This window comes from Triturus cristatus, chromosome 10, assembly GCF_964204655.1.
Source record: "Triturus cristatus chromosome 10, aTriCri1.1, whole genome shotgun sequence".
Taxonomy (NCBI): Eukaryota; Metazoa; Chordata; class Amphibia; order Caudata; family Salamandridae; genus Triturus; species Triturus cristatus.
Genome location: NC_140593.1, coordinates 399558749 through 399575775, shown reverse-complemented (window position 1 = coordinate 399575775; position 17027 = coordinate 399558749).

Sequence of the window (17027 nt, the reverse complement as noted above, 5' to 3'; positions counted from 1 at the left end):
GCATTAGTGTTGCAGATGTTCATCAGATTCCATTTGTTGTGCCTACAGATGCTATGTTTTGTATCAACCTCTTCTTTTGTTGGTGCAGACAAACGCCACTTGGGCTGGCCATAGTGATGTCATTGATGTTGCAATGGTTAGGTGATATATAGTGTCATCCTTGATGTCACAGATGATTCATAGATATCATTATGTGCGAGGTCATGAGCAGTGCCAGGGATGGAGAGTATAAGTTACTGCAAATTCCGGTGATGTTTAAACTTGAAAATTGTGTTCATGACTTCACTTAAATGTTGTTTTTACAGTGAGCGTCTGAGGTTTTAATAGTCAAATTAACTTTCCATAGCATTTTGGTATGCACAGCAGATGTCTGTTGCAGGGTCTGGCCTTCATCCAGGCTCTGCACAAGCCTCGCGTCACCAAGCCAGCCTCCCTCCTCGTGTGCTTCTCTGCCATGGACTCTGGACACTCTAGTTCTGCTCTGGGTACAGGGTTGGCCTGTAAGCTGTTTCAGTAGGATGCCCGGTGAGCCTGAATTAGCTGTGCATGGCCTTTGGCCGTGCATTTGTGACTCTAGGCACAGACTACTGCCTCCCCCTTGGCCACGACTTTCTCCAGATCAGTGCCTCCTTACCATCTGCGCACGGCCTTAGACTTTGCACTGTGGACTCCAAGTGCAGGGACCGGGTTAAGACCGACCGCTGTGCACTTAACCAGCTTTGGATGGCCTTCAGCCATGTGCAGCAGGCTCATGGTCCAGCTCCAATAATCGCGATTACAGTGCTTAGTGTGTGCAGTCCTTGTCCGTGCATAGTTGGATTTAGACATTTTTGTTTATACTTTTTTTCTGGATTGAGAAAGGAGAAGACAAATTAGTGCTTAAACGAAGCTTTGACTTTGGATCCACAAATCCATTACAGAATGTAAGTTTGTGAGGTCCGCAAATCAGTGGGAGGTATATCCATATAGTGTAGCCAAAGTAGGAGCTTTTGAGAGTAGTATCTGTTCTGCTAACACTCTCTAGTGGTAATTTGATAGGAAATAGTAATTTTTGGATCACTAATAATTTGGTGCTGTTTAACAAAGCTGCATGAGATTCTGCACCTGGTCTTTTCAGCTACTTTTATTTTTACATCAAATTTCTTGTCTATTGGGGGTGGGGGTGAAGTTTGCGTAATCCAAAAGTAATAGCTCTCATTTGAAGTCCCTCATAACATTTCAGAAGTGCACTACATCAGAACTGCTGAACTGAATAATGGCTTACTCGGGATGAAGATGGCTTGTGCAGAATAGGTCCTTTTCTTGGATTGGTGGCAAACTGAGTAGTTTTTAGGATAAACGAACAGGTCTTGGGTGTGCTTTCGGAATTAAGTTTATGCATTTTCTCATACCGTTTGCATTGATTGAAAAATCTGCATGACATTTGGTGGCTTCTAGCTGTGTTTACCTATGGGTCTTTGTTTCAAATTCTATGCAGACTGGTCACTAAAGAGGCAAGTTATAAGGAGCCACGCAAATTCTAAGCACATTAGGAGTCTTAGCTACCTGATCCCATAAAATCTCCTTAACAGTATTATCAAACTTGAAGTAAGGATGAAAACTCACCAGACTGCACAGCAGTCTGGTTCGTTAAATACACCTTGGGGGCATTTAGAAAGTTGACCTGGGAATGCATTCCCCCCATTGCTTACCATTTGACTTTGTAGTTTTTAACTCACATTTTCAGGCTTTCAATTTGCTGGTTTTGTTTGCTTTAGGCTGTCCAGTTCGAATTTGCCCCTCCTGTTGCCCAAACCTAGTTTACTGTATTCTAGAATGAACTCGCTTTCTGTAAACGCCTTTAAATCTTGTTCTTATCTTGTCACATTTGCTGTGCATTCAGAGGCAGAGGTCCAATGTAAGGCTGTGTCTTCCAGGGAGCTTTGTGTTTATTTTTCTTTCTCTGACTTCAAATTAAGTGGATTTTTGTGACAGTCATGCTGGCTATGAGGGGCTGCTTGAGAAAGGCTGTACAACGTTTCTTTTCTCCCTTGCAAGCAACAAAATTTAAATGTCTGTAAATGAACTGTGCTGACGATTAAATTAATACATTGTATGATGAAATTTCCACACATTATCATTCGTGCTCTGAACACTTTTACCAGTAAAACTGTATGTGTGTCCAAATGTATTGGTCATTTCAATTGAAGATGTGTTGTCTTTAATGGCAGTATACTGCCATACCATACATACTCCACGTTACCCCCATTCCACTCTTCACCACTTCACCCTGCACCACTGAACTCTTGTCTGCACCCCTCCTCACTACTTCACTTCACTCTGCGCCAATGCACTTGACCCCATACTGCACCATACGCCAGTGCACTCTACTCTCTACCTTTCCACTACACATCAGTGCACTTTACGCCACTCTAATCTACTCCACATCACTGTACTTTACTCTGAAACAGTCTACTCTATACCACTGCACTTGGCGCCACTGCACTTTACACCACTCCACACCTCTGCACTCTATGCCAATGCACTCTACACCACTTTACTCAAAACCAATGCACTCTACGCTGATCTACTCTGCACCACTGCACTCTATGCTACTATACTTTATGCCACTGCATTCTACACTACTCCATTCTACTTTGCGTCACTACACTCTATGTACTCTATTCTACTGTGAACCACTGTACTCTACGCCACTGCGATCAACGCCCTCTACTCTGCACACTGTACTCTATGCCACTCTATTCTTCTCTGCTCCACTGCATTCTACACCACTGCACTCTATGCCAATGCACTCCTCGCCACTCTACTATACACCACTGCACTCTAGGACAGTATAGTCTGCAATACTGCACTCTCTGCCACTGTAATGTGTCACTTTACACCACTGAACGCCGCACCGCTCCACTCCACCCCACTGCACTATACATCAATCCACTCTAATATACTGTGCACCACTGCACTCTGACACTTGACTTTACGCCTCTCTACTCTACTCTGCACCACTTAACCCTGCACAACTCTACTCCACTCTACATCACTCTAATCTACTGTGCACAACTGCACTCTGATACTGCACTCTGTGCCACTTCACTCTACGCCTCTACTCTGCACAGCTCTACTCTATGCCAGTGCACTCTACCCCACTCAGCAACACTCCACTCAGCAACACTACCCTACGGCAGTACTCTATACCACTCCACTCCTTCACTCTACTATGAAACAGTTTACGCCACTGCATTCTATGCTACTGCACTTTACGCCACTCTACTCCACTCTGTTACTCCATTCTACGCCACTGTAATCAACACTGCCCCCTACACTAGGCCACTCTGCTCTAAACCACTGCACTCTGCCAATTCACTCTACACCACTTTTCTCAAATCCAAATGCACCCTAAACCACTGTGCCTATGCCAACTACTCTGCACCACTTAACTTTACACCACTATACTCTGCAGCATTCTACTCGGCCGCTGCACTCTGCACGCGATGTCACTCTACACCATTGCACGCTACGTCACTGCACTATACACCACTGTATTCTACTCTGCACCACTGTACTTCATGTCACTGCTGTCTGCACCACTCTATGCCACTGCACTCTGACACTTTACTCTGCATGACTGCACTCTACATCACTGCACTCACTGTAAGCCACTCTACTGCAGTCTATGCCACTGCATCACTTTACTCTATGCCAATGCACTCTGCACCACTCTACTCTGCAACACTGCTCTCTCCGCAACTGAACTCTACACCACTCTACTCTTCATCTCGCCACTCTACTGTATACACAGCACTCTACTCTGAAACAATCTACTCTGCCACTGCAGTCTATGCCACTCTATTCCACTCTGCGCCTCTCCACTCTGTTCTACACCACTGCACTCTACACCGATGCAGTCTACGATACTTTACACTGCTGCACTTTACGACACTACTCTGCAGCACAGCACTCTATGCCACTCTACTTTGCGCAACTCCACTGTACACCATTGCACTCTACATCACTTTGCTCTGTACCATTGTATAATACTGCACTCTACACCAGTGCCCTCAACACCAGTCTACACCACTGGACTCTGCCACCCTACTCTGCGCAATTAGACGCCACTTTAATCTGCTGTGCACCACTACGCTGACATTGCACTCTATACCACTTTGCTCTACGGCTCTCTACTCTGCACCATTCTACTCTGCCAGTGGACTCTACTATGCACCACTCCAATCTTCACCACTGTATAATACTGCACTCTACACCAGTGCCCTCTACACCAGTCTACACCACTGCACTCTGCCACCCTACTCTGCAGCATTGCACACTCTGTCACTGAACTCTGCGCAATTAGACGCCACTTTACTCTACTGTGCACCACTACACTGACATTGCACTCTATGCCACTTTGCTCTACGGCTCTCTACTCTGCACCATTCTACTCTGCCAGTGCACTCTACTATGCACCACTCCAATCTTCACCACTCCACGCCACTCCACAGCACTGCACTCTACATCGGTGCACTCGACGCCACTACTCTATACCACTTCACCTTACCATACACTACTCCACACCACCTCATTCTACTGTGAAACAATTTACTCTATGCCACTGCACTTTACTCCACTCTACTCTGCGCCACTCCATTCTACGCCACTATAATCAACACTGTGCCGCTACACTCAACTCTGCACCACTCCACTCTACTTCACTCTACACTGAAACAATCTACTCTGCCCCACACCACTCAATGCCACTGCACCGCTGCACTCTACGCTACTCTGCTCTAAACCACTGCACTCTACACCACTTTGCTCAAAACCAGTGCACCCTATGCCACTGTACTTTTGTCAGTGCACTCTACACCTCGCTCCTCTGCATCACTACACTATGCCACTGCAGTCTACTTTGCACCAACTCCACTCTATGCCACTCTGCTCTGCAACAATGGTCTACGCCACTCTATTCTGCATCGCTCCACTCTTTGCTAATCCACTCTGTCGACTCTGCAACACTGCACTCTAAGCCACTCCACACAACTCCACTCCATACTACACCTCTGCACTCTACATCAATGCAGTCTACGCTACTTTACACCACTGTATTCTACGACACACTATTTCGCAGCACTGCACTCTCTGCCTCTGAACGCTATGCCACTCTACTCTATGCTACTCTGTGCCACTTTTCTCTATGCCATTGCACTTTACTCTGCACCACTCTATGCCAATGCACTCTAGGCCACTCTAGTCACACTGTGCACCACTACACTCTTTGGCACTGCACTCTACACCACTTCACTCTACACCTCTCTACCCAACTCTGCATCATTCTACTCTGTGCCAGTACACTCTACCCCACTCTACTATGCATCACTGCGCTCTTCGCTACTGCACTCTACACCACTCCAGTCTAGGCCACTCCACTATACAACACTGCACTCTATGCCACTATTGTATATCACTCCACTCTATCCTGCACTACTCCACACTGCACTACACCACTGCACTCTATGCCACTCTACTCCAATGAAATCAACACTGTGCCACTCTACTCTACCCCACTCCTCTCTACTTTAAAAACAAACTACTCTATTCCACTGCATTCTACGCCTCTGCAGTCTACGCTATGCCTCTGTACTCTAAACCACTGCACTCTTAACAAATGCACTCTACACCACTTTACTCAAAACCAATGCACCCTACGCCACTGCACCTATGCCAGCTACTTTGCACAACTGCACTTTATGCCACTATACTCTACAACATTCTGCTCTATGCCACTGCACGCTACCTCAGTCTGCACCACTGTACTCTACATCACTGCTCTATGTACCACTCTACGACCCTGCACTCTACCGTGCACCACTCCACTCTACCCTGCACCACTCCACTCTACCCTGCACTACTCTACTCTATGCCACTTCAATCTATAGGCCACTGTTCTGCTTGGGTTTTCGGATCAGATAGAACCCGCTCATCAGAGCCTCACTAACCCAGCCAGAACGTTACCCCCTCCCTAGGGCCTATTTACAATAGTGCAACCACATATATCTACCACCTAAGGACAGGGAATTCCTACTATACATACCAAGACCTCTCATAATCGGCGGCCTCGCGATCCCATACGGATCCAGACCTCTCTGCCCATACGACAGTATCACCAGTGGCGGCCTCGCGATCCCATACGAATCCAGACCTCTCTGCCCATACGACAGTATCACAAGTGGCGGCCTCGCGATCCCATACGAATCCAGACCTCTCTACCCAGACGGCAGTCTCAGCACAATCGGCGGCCTCGCAATCCCATACGAATCCAGACCTCTCTGCCCATACGACAGTATCACAAGTGGCGGCCTCGCGATCCCATACGAATCCAGACCTCTCTGCCCATACGACAGTATCACAAGTGGCGGCCTCGCGATCCCATACGAATCCAGACCTCTCTACCCAGACGGCAGTCTCAGCACAATCGGCGGCCTCGCGATCCCATACGAATCCAGACCTCTCTGCCCATACGACAGTATCACAAGTGGCGGCCTCGCGATCCCATACGAATCCAGACCTCTCTACCCAGACGGCAGTCTCATACGACAGTTCATCCTATGCACAAGTGGCGGCCTCGCGATCCCATACGAATCCAGACCTCTCTACCCAGACGGCAGTCTCAGCACAATCGGCGGCCTCGCGATCCCATACGAATCCAGACCTCTCTGCCCATACGACAGTATCACAAGTGGCGGCCTCGCGATCCCATACGAATCCAGACCTCTCTACCCAGACGGCAGTCTCAGCACAAGTGGCGGCCTCGCGATCCCATACGAATCCAGACCTCTCTGCCCATACGACAGTATCACAAGTGGCGGCCTCGCGATCCCATACGAATCCAGACCTCTCTACCCAGACGGCAGTCTCATACAACAGTTCATCCTATGATCACCATAACATACAAAAAGGGAATCAGTCTCACTATTCATCAGATCACACAAGGACTGCCAGTTCAAGCATAGCCTGTTCTCTGGTTCGAGGGGCTCCTCTTTCCCTTATTCAGTTACCACTTACCTGATCAGGATTAACATCTGTTCATGTAGCCGCAGCTGACTAGAAGAATAGGCTACCCTCTCATACAAGAACACGCAGCACATGTTGGTTCACTACAAACTGGGTACTTTATTACTCATTACATACGCAATCACATAACATTACAATATAACACATAACCTGCAAAGAAAAGTGAAAGATTAAGTTGTACACTCTAATAAGAAAGGGTCGACATCACCTTAGTAGTATGTAGCCTGCACTCAGTGGTCATCTAGGTTCCCTTCTCGTCTGTGCCTCGGCTCGCCTGGAAGTCACACCTCCGCAGTCACGGATACATGTCTGCACCACTATGCGCTGTTCTCTTCACCCTTCTCCGAGTCACTGGGACCTCTTCCTTATCGGCTACTCTCTCCTCTCTGGCTATTCTGCTAGGAGAGTATCTGTCTCTCGGTTCTTCTCCGCCTTCAAGATGGCGTCTGTCTTCCCTGGAATAAGTAGTAGCTTTACTGCTAACGGCTAGATGCCGCCTACGGACTGAACATGTAACTGCCTCAGACTTTCACTAATATAGAGGTGCGTTTCCTCATGGAAAATTCCGGCCCGTAACCTGCCGCCCACCAAATTCTTGTACCTCCCCGTACCAAGGACACGTTCCCGGCCGGCCTGATGTAGTGTCTTCGGCATGAAGAAAAATACAATCCTTCGATAAGGGCCGGCCTGAACCGGTTCTCTCCAAGCGAATAACACCTCATAACTAAAACATTACATTTGACCTAGAAGCATCCCAAGCTGCCGGAGCAGAAAGAAAGATGGAGTCTCTCCCGTTTGAGGCCTACCAGGCCTGAATTCAGCACGGCTCCATGAAATACCCTCACTACAGGACAGGTTATCCCTAATACTAACGAATCTATCCCCTAGGCTATGTGTGCAAGCCCTGATCTATGGGGAAGAGCACAGAATCATGTCGAAGTGCCTAGTAAATAGGCTCCATTCACTACTCTAACCCTTAGACTTGAATGATAAGAGACTGAAGTCACATTCAATCATTCCTTCTCACAAGAAGGCCGGGAAAATCGAGCAGAACAGCCACTCAACTACGCTCCACTCTATGATGCTCTGCTTCATTAAACTCTGCTCCACTGACACTCGACTCCATGCCACTCAACTCTACTGTACGCCACTCCATAGCACTCCACTTTACGGCACTCCACTCGATGCCACTTAACTTTACCCCACTAACTTTTAGCCATGCTTAATAGAAGTCACTCTGGTGTACAACGTTGCTAAAACATATTGGCAAAGCCAAAAGCTCTTGCATAGGTGAGACCTACTGGCTTTGCCAATGCTTTAGAAGTATATGTAATTTAGTCCAATATTTCTGTATGTTTTTAGGTCTCGCCTAGCGAACGCAGCACATGCGCTGCTTCGCCATGGCGAGACTATTGTTGTCGGTTTGGTGCGCGAAGGGAGACAAACCATGTGCGCGCACGTACAGGCGATGTGCACGCGCATGGCGTCTCCTCTCTGCCTCACACGCTCCCACCGCACGCTCACACCTTCTGACCACGCACTGCTACTATACAAGGCAGACGCGCTTGTTTTCTATTTGTTTACTCTTTTACTTGGTTGCAGGGGCTTTATGGGAGATAATGTGCTTTTTAGTTTGGAACTTGTCTCCCCCGACAGGCGGGGCCATCGGTGCCGCTTTTCTCTCTAAAATAATTATTTTTTTTGCGCTTGGGAGGTTCTTAAATGGAATGATTTATACAGATTTGCTTTGGGCGGCCTGTATACGGCTTGCACCTCCCAAACTGCTCCCCGTTACGATCCCGACGAAGCCTGGTGAAGGGCTGATGGTTCCTTTCTGCTTGGGAGTCCTGGACGAACTGGTGAGGTACTAGGCACTGATAAAGGGCTAGTTTTCTTCTTACTAGGTCACCTCCACCTTATGATGAGGCGTAACCCCTCCCCACACCGCCTCCGATAAATCAAGAGGGTGGTCTCGAGAATTGATTGAAGCAAATGTCTCGTGGAATCCCAGTGGGGCCATTTGCCTAAAATGAAAAAATATTTACTGAAATCCCTTTCATGTGACCCACGAGTATAGCCCCAGGCCGCCCTTGGTATTGGCTTCTGTCCCAAAATGTGTCCTTGGCTGAAGCCGGAATGATTAACTAAGGACGTGGACTGGCGGCCTCTCCTGGACACACTACCCGGGACCCCGGAAGCGTGAGATTTTCACCACGTATATTTTCACAGACCTAAAACAGTGGAGTTCAAACCCTCTTGGTTTTAACCTGGTCTTTCTTTGCATTATTTGGATAACGCACAAAATCTTAAAAATACATACATTTATTGATAAAGGCACGCATTAGGGTAATTTTCCAGCTAAACTACATAAAATAATTTTTCCCCCATAGCCTTATGAATGAGTACCAGCTTTTAATTCTGATGTTAGCCCATTTCCGAGTGCTATCAACACTGTAAAATAATGTTAACAAGATCACGCAGATTGTTTACGAGGAAAAAGTCTTAATTTCCCACCTGATCCAAGAGAAGTATATAGAGCCTGAAAATAGCTTTCTCGGGATTCAGCTGTTGTTTATTTCTTATGCTCCTTAAAGAGGATTTGTGTTTATTTGGAATAAATAGAGGCGTTTTGGACCTCCTAATTCAAACATCAACGGTCGCAGACCTGGTGCCACCAAAAAACTACTTTCAGTTGTGATTCTGATTGATAATAGTAATATAAGTAATAACGTGATTTCTGCACTGTTGTTTCTTTGTGCTGTACATAAAGAACGTCACTATTACTGAATCTGTGGTACCCAATTACCATACCTAAGAAGGATGAAGGCTCACCCGGCCTTACCAGGACTTCTAGAACAACACATTGTGTAAGAGGTGAGTGTTCAGCTCACTGAGCCATCCCACCAGCTCAAGACTTCTATGGTTTCTCCCACAATGATCCCATTAAAAATCCTACGACATGTTCAACTATGAGTAGGGCAGATTGACACTCAGGGCCAGAGTAAAACAAGCATTTGCAATGCAATAGGTCTCGCATTTACGCAAGTTTGAGCTATTGACGTAAATAACAATGCCTTTTATTTTTGTTTTCGTTTTTAAAGCATAAATACAAGGCATTGTCGTTTACAATGGCAATAGCTTAAACTTGCGTAAATGCGAGACCTGTTGCATTGCAAATGCTTGTTTCACTTGCTTTGGAAAGACTCCAGTAAATACTTTCCTGAACAACAACCAAATTGTGTTTGTGGGGCACAGCGACTGGGAGAGCGATGACTAAAGGCCACTGCGTGAGATCACTGCACATGTTTACATGAGGTTCTGGGGGCACGTGGAATGGGCGCATGTATAAATTCCATTCAGTAGCATTTGAGATACTGGTTTTTCAAAAAGAAATTGAGTGTCCTTCAATTGGTTAATTTTATGCCGATTGGTGTTTTCACAGATAACAACTTTGACACCTTTTGATCCTGGTGTGAAATTTGGGAATTTGCTACTTCTGTTTAATAAAGGTCCTTCTTTTTTAAATTTGTGCCTTCGCCTTAACCTGCACTCCATCAAGATGCTACCATATTTTATTTCGTGCAAATGATTTCACGTTAACTGTGTGGCGCTTTTTTGGGGTGTTACAGAGATTTAAAAAAAATATATGTTAATGTCTTATGAGCAAAAGAAACGTTAGCTTACCTTTAAAGGTTTTTTTCAGTTAGTGTATGTTTAATTTATGTTACCCTGGTGATAGCTAGTGTATAATTATGGCTATGCAGAGTTTCGATTGAAAAGTCATTTTTCTATTTTGCTCATAACATTAGTGCATTAAAATCTGCACAAAACTTTCCAAACAAAACTTCATCCTATTTGGATTTGCATGGCAAGTTTAACGCAGATCCAATCTGGGGGCAGTGGGTCAAAAAGGCGGTGGTCTCCACTTTAATTCCCGTAGGAATATCTGTCCTCCTCTACAGAAAACGCTGAATGGAATTGCAGCAAACTTGACCTCAACGTGAAAGTGCCTTTCTTGGTTTGGTGAAAATCAGTCCATAGTTTTTCAAGAAATGTGGGTTACAAAAATGTTTTTTTTGTGGACTCCAAGTGTTAAAAGTTTAAGATATCTTGACATTAGTTTTTTTAATTACCTACAACTTTTTGGCTATTTGACAAATTTACACAAAATGTCGCAGCGTGTGTTGCATCCCCTTACTATTTTTACAGCTTTGTCATGGGGATGCTTGGTTAAAAGTGGGTAGTAAAACAAAGAGTTGGTTTTCTAATAACTAGCATTGTTTGACGATTCCACATGAAAATTAGCAGACACTTCGCATGTTTAGGTTTTCTGTGGTTATGGCAAGTTCCATGCAGACCCATCAAGGGGCGGACCAAAGTCAAAAGTGGGTGGGCAAAAACATTCCCATGTGCTTGTAATTTTCAGACGCTTTACTGAATCTTCATCAAATTTGGCAGGTTTTTAGCAGGATGAACCCAGTGTAGAAATCTCAGGTTTCATGAAGATCCAACATAAGGGGTGGAAGCAAGGAGTAAAAAAAAAGAATTGATTTGTTAATGTTTTACACAGTTAAATAAATCTGTACAACATTTGATAGACACTCCACATGTTTGGCTTGCTCAAGATATTTTGAGTTTCATGTAATATCAAGGGGGCACAGTTAAAAGAGGGGTCTGGTAAAAAATATTTGATTTACTAATAGCGTAAATGCAGTTTACTTCATTGACCAGGACGAAATTTGACAGACCTGTGGCATACTTAACTTACTTCCGATACGTTGATTTCAAGCAGCACTGTCAAGAGGGGGAATGGTTGGGGCAAAAAGTGTTTATTTATTAATAATATTGTCAAGTAAAGACTGGAGTAGGGATTTACAGTTTTATGTAGATCTGACAAAGGTAGGTGGGGAGTAGCTAAAGTTATAGACATCTCACATTATCTGCTATGTTGTTCTCCAATTAACTGTTTTGGTGTATAATCAGTGCCATTGGCAAATAGGCGTGTTGTGCATGGCAGAAGCAGTGAGTTTTGGCTTATGTTATGTGTCATACTTGGTGTATGGCACTGGTTCTATGTGTTTCCAGTAAATTCAATTTTTTATGTTGAGTCTGCGAAACAGCGCAAGTTGTCTGGTTGTGAAACACACACTGTGGGCATAGCAAGAACATACGGGTGCTTAGAGCCCACCGATTGATTACCATTGGTTGGCTTTCCTGTCACTCTGATTTGGCTGCTTCTTATTTGATGTATTTTGTGTTAATCTTATTTGTCTCTCCCATGGAGCATTGTTTGTTTACTCATCTCTTTGATTGACTAACTTCTGTGCTTGCTCTGCTCGCTTTTAGGAACTTTTTTTTCTTTTTGTTTAATCTCTCCAGGAGAGTGCATGTGTTTTCTAGCTGTCTTCCTCATGTGCTTCCACCACTCACTCTGTCCATGTGCTTCTAGCCCCTCCCCCATACTGGTGTTGCTTTCTATCACCTGTGTGCCTCTGCCCCCCGCTCTCCACGTTGCTCTTTCCCCCATGTTCTCTCCCTCTTGTTGCTTCTCTTATCTGCCCACCAGGTTGGCTCTCCCTCTTCCCATCGTGGTTCTTCACCCCCCTGCCCCTCGCTACCCTACTCCCGCAACCTGCACACCTTTTATTATTTTTGTTGAAAGAGCTTTCATGCTATTTTTTTTTTTTAGCACAGCAGGGGGTTTGTGCCTCTTGCCAGGCTCTGTGTCCAATAAAGCCACGGGCAACTAACCCCTGCTCTGCACAGCCTTTGGCCGCGAGCAGCGCTGAGTTGGCTGTAGGACCTGCCCGCCCTAAACACTGCATTAGTAGGCCAATCCACCGCTGAGCATTACCTTCAGATGTGCACAGTGGTGGTTATGCACCCCTACTCCTCCACCCCAATGGCTGGATAACCCTCAATTCCAGCACTAGGGGTTTCCAATACGGCCTGACAAGAGGCACCCAACCATGCCACAGCTGTCCACCTGCCTGCTGCTCAGGACCTTTTGCTGGGTTTGGCCTCATGGTCTGGTCCCTCAACCCAACTCCACTGCTGGTGGCCAACCATTCAGCCCTTTGCAGTGGGGGTTGGCCACAGGGAAAGACCTGCGGCCAGGCCTTGTGCCCCACCCCACCACTGGTAGGCAACTGCCTGCTGCACACAGGATTTAGCTGTGCGTATTGATGGAGGGCCTGGTCTGCAGGCCATCTTTGACTGTTTTTTATTAAAAAAAAGAAAAATTAAAATACAGCTGCCCACAGAAGAGGACACCTGTTCATGTACCTCTATGTCGCCCTGGCAAAGTAAACCTGTTGCCAGGTCTAAACCTATCTTTTTAATACATATGTCACCCCTAAGGCTCTGGATTGCCCAGAGGCCAGGTTCAAAGTATTAAAGTAGGACATGAACGTTTACGTTTTACATGTCCTGATAATGAAATACTCTTAAATTTGTTATTTCCCAATGCAAGGCCTATTTCTCTCATGGGATAATATGGGAGATGCCTTATTACATGTTATAATTGTAGTTTCCAAATTAGAATCGATAACTGATTCATGTTTGGTGTCTCTCGAATCCTAATTTAAAATCCTAACTTGCAGTGAAGTTGGATTTTACATTACATTTCTGAAAATGCCAATTGTAGACAGTTGGCATTTTCTTGACTTAGCAATTTGGTGCCTGTGGCCTGTCTCCAGTGACATGACTGGGTGTAGTTGGCAGATGGGCTTTGTGTATTTTTCCTAGACAACCATACACAATGAGCAGCTTGGGTATGACCGGATGGGCATTCACTGGCAGGAGGGGAGAGAAGAGCTGGGCCTAGCCTCCACACAAAGGGCTGCATACCCGCTGTAGTTAGTCTGGAGCCAGCGCAGGGCATCTGTGCACTTTAAAGGCGTGCCTCTAGAAGTTTCCCCGCTTCAAAGGCACAACTGTGTATAAAAGACAGACCTCAGACACCACCACTTCAGTGCACGAATGGACTTCTGGATACTCTGCCAGGAAGAAGGACTGCTGTGCTGGTACAAGGACTGCCACGTGTCTGGACTGCTGCTCTATAGCATGGGTTCTCGCAGACATTTTCCCAGGGGGCCACAAAGTTTGGTCTATAATATGATGGAGGGCCTCATTAATGCCTGCAGGGTGGTGGTTGGTGCTGAGGGTATTGGCAATGAGGTGGGTGCAGTGTAGGGGAAACAAAGCATATACATCTAGTGTCTGAATTGCACAACGTGAAACCAAAAACGTGGGATTAATCCCGGCTTCTCCACTTAACTAAGCTGTGTGATCCTAGGCACTTGTTTTATTTCACTTTCCTTCCCTTTTCGTTACCACACAAGGATCTCGAAATACACACCTTTTAGGATGTGTGCTGTACAAAACCTTTTCCTGTGATTGATTTAATAAACCATACTGTTGTTCATGTTTAATATAAACCCAGGCTACCCAAAGAGTGCACAAAGGACTGAGTATCCCCTAAGTTCACTATTGTCATGGGTGTGGAGGGGGTTGGAGGGGTGGAAGGGAGAAAATCAAAGTTTCTAAATTCATGTTTGAAAACTATCACTTCTCAATGCACAGATATAATCTGATGTACTAAGGTGAAACGGTTCTGCATGTTAATGATGTACACTTTTTGAATTTTGAACAGACTTCATCATATTTTTACACTTTTGTTGCAAGATGTCTAAAAATGAAGGCATTTCTAAATTTAAATGGTACAGGACACCCTAGTTACTTATTTCTTTAACTTAAATTAACCTTGAAATAAATGCTTGCCTGTTTATCTAACATATTTTAATGTTTGCGTATTCTAATACTGCTGTTGACCAGAGGGCCGCATGTAAAGGTCAGGAGGGCTACATGAGGCTCCCGGGCCGTACTTTGAGTATCAATGCTCTAAAGGAACTGCTGCCATACTGTACTGACCTGCTGCCCTCTTGCCTGGGGAATAATAACTGGACCTGCTACTTCTCTTTAACCCCGGACCCCAGAGTGACTGATCGGGCTAGTCTGCTGGCCTCCTGGTCTTGTCCTCAGAGACATAAAAGGCTCCCCAACAACTCCTGAATCAATCTTCAGCAAGTTCCTGAACCCAATTGGCACCTCTCAGATCCTGGACCCTTGGTGTGCCTCTCAAGCTCTTAAATTCAAACATTTGGGCTCTTCGTGACCCCGAAGGGCCCGTTTGCATCGAGACTGCGCCACTCTCACCGAAATTCAGCACGAGCCACCACCAGCCCACCTCTTCGCATAGCAGCATCGACAGCCCACGAGGGACCACTAACGCGAAGCTCCAGCCTGCCGGTCTGTAACACCCAGGCTGCTCTTTGCTCCATGCCGACCACTGCCTACGACGCTCTCCTTGTTCCTGCAGCTCGCTTCAGCGCACATGGGACTCTTGGCACAAAGCTTGAGAAGATAAGCCTTCAGTGGGACTAAACCGAGACTGTATACGACCTGCACTCCATCGCGGTTGGCCTGAAGTTTTTATTTTGATCTGGTCCAGCACAACAAAGATAGTCGCTGTTGGTGCTTTCTGTTCTAGGTGCTATTTTACAGTTTAGTCTTTAAAAATTCATAACTCCGGTTCTACTGATTGAAATCTTGTTGTTTTTCTCTTATTTATTAAATGCAGCTCTATTGTCTAACCAGGTGTGGGACCTTTTGTGTGGTGTTATCACTGTTTTACTGTTTTAAGTGCTACACAAATACTTTACACATTGCCTCCAAGTTAAGCATGACTGCTTTGTGCCAAACTACCAGGGGGTTGAGCGCAGCTTAATTTGGGGGTAGCTTGTGCCTTACCAGGACTAACATTGTAGTCACTGGTTGACCAGGGCTCACACTTCATTCAACCAGTAACCCAATTGCTAACATTGATGATCAGCAGTGAGGATTGGACTTGTTTGTGCAGTGCCATACAGCGATTTGGGGTACACTAGCATCCTATATCTAAGACAAAGTTGAGTTCTAAATTCACTCTGATTGACCTTGTTGGTTTTAAATTCTTTCCTACTCTACCTGACTGGTTGTATCTGTGACATCACCTGCAAAAATGTAGTTTGATCTTGCTATCTGTGGTTCAGCTCTAGGAGTTTTGCCAGGAGAGGTGGATGTCTGCTAAAAAGAGCATCACAAAGGGAGAGCTTCAAAAAGTCTTGAGAGCATGGGCAGAGCCCACCAGTTACAACAGATGACCAGGAGGATGCAGAAGCATTAAAGCAGGACCCACAGGAGGGTCTTGAAAAGCAGCCTGGTAAGGAGGGCAGTAACCCCTCCCGTGCAGGAAGCAGTGTGTCCTCTCACAGCCCCTCCCCAGAGGAGCTGGCAGAAAGGAAGGCGGAGAGAGAGTTTAAACTACAGATGGCCCAGTTGAAAATGGAAGAGAGGAAACTGGCCATGGAGGAGAAAATTACCATGGGGCATTTGGCTCATGACAGGAGCCTTAAGGAGCAGGACACCAAGGCCAGAGTCCAGCAGTGATGGTGGCAGCATTTCTATAGTGCTCTCTATAGACGAGAGGCTCCATATTCCCAAAGGTCTGGTGCCTGACGTTCTTGTGGGGGATGATATTAACTAGTGGTTTGAGGCTTATGAGATTGCCTTGCAGATGCACAAGATCCCTGAGGGGGATTGGGGTGGCTAGTTCATGGAGGCATATCCCTAGTGAAGGGAAGGATTCCCTACTGGCCCTAGAGAAGGGAGACAGGATAAGGTACCTCACCCCTACCCCCCATGAAGGAAGCCCTTTTCAGGAAATATGGTCTGACCCCAAAGAATTGCAGACAAACGTTTAGGGACAGTCGGAAACTGGCCCAATAGACCTGGGTGGATTGTGTGGATTCCTTTTGCAAGGCACTGGATGGTTGGGTGAAGGGCAGTGAAGTAAAGGATTATCAGGGGCTGTACAACTTGATTGCAAAGGAGCACATGTTAATGTTTTATTTGACAGATCT